Genomic DNA, 1,123 nt, shown 5'->3' on the forward strand with positions numbered 1-1,123 from the left:
TATTTTATAGTTGAAAAAGTAGTTTCACATACCTATTATGTCCCAAACATACTTGAAAGTTTTTAACTAATCAAAAATAGTACCCCCAATTTTTTTCTTTAATATTTGCATCCATTTTGACAAAGTTTGTTTGTCTTTTCCATAAGAATTTATTTGACTTTGGAGCAAAAGCATATCAGTTTCAAAACTACATCTGTGCAGTTAGGTAAACTCACCAACTGTTGGGTTGTATAAACTGAAAGGCAACTCAAAGTTGATCAATGACAATGAAATGTCTTGGGCTGTTTTTTTAGTCTTGAAGCAATTTACATAACACCTATCAATTATGATGAAAGTAATTTGAATATTGAGTCATCTTAGAAAAAGATGTATAATCATTATTGTTGATTTGTATTATAAAAGTATCAGTGTCAACATAAATTCTCATACCTATCTAGCGATTTCACAAGTAATTTTCTTACTTGTAATTTCAAATTTAGCTCATTCATATGCAATATGATTTTGATGACAAAACATATCACACTGCCATTTTCTGTCTTTGATTATTGAATATTCAGCAAGCATTCCCTTTGTTTCAAGAAAATATTTTTTTTAATATATATTTTTTATTGGTTTCAGAGAGGAAGGGAGGGGGAGCGAGAGATAGAAACATCAATGATGAGAGAGAATCACTGATCAGCTGACTCCTGCACACCCTACAATGGGGCATGTGCCCTTCACTGGAATCGAACCTGAGACCCTTCAGTCTGTAGGCTGACGCTCTATCCACTCAGCCAAACCAGCTAAGGCTGTTTCAAGAAAATCTCGAATTGAGTTAAACATACAGTAGATCTTTGTAAAACTCTTCCTTGATTCAAGGGGCAGGCCAAGGACACAAGGTCATGCCCTTCATCATCTTCTATGGAGATGATTCATAGTATTTAAGTGTACATCATGAACAACTTTAACAATGCTACCCATAATGCTTTCCATAGAGTCTGCTGTAGAAAACTAAGCATGCATGTTTTCAGCATATATCATATATGAATAAACAATAAAGGCCGTATCAGCCTGGCCTACGTGGCTCAGTGGTTGAGGGTAGACCTATGAACCATGAGGTTACGGTTCGATTCCTGGTCAGGGC

Source organism: Myotis myotis, unplaced genomic scaffold, assembly GCF_014108235.1.
Source record: "Myotis myotis isolate mMyoMyo1 unplaced genomic scaffold, mMyoMyo1.p scaffold_m19_p_1, whole genome shotgun sequence".
NCBI classification, from domain to species: Eukaryota; Metazoa; Chordata; class Mammalia; order Chiroptera; family Vespertilionidae; genus Myotis; species Myotis myotis.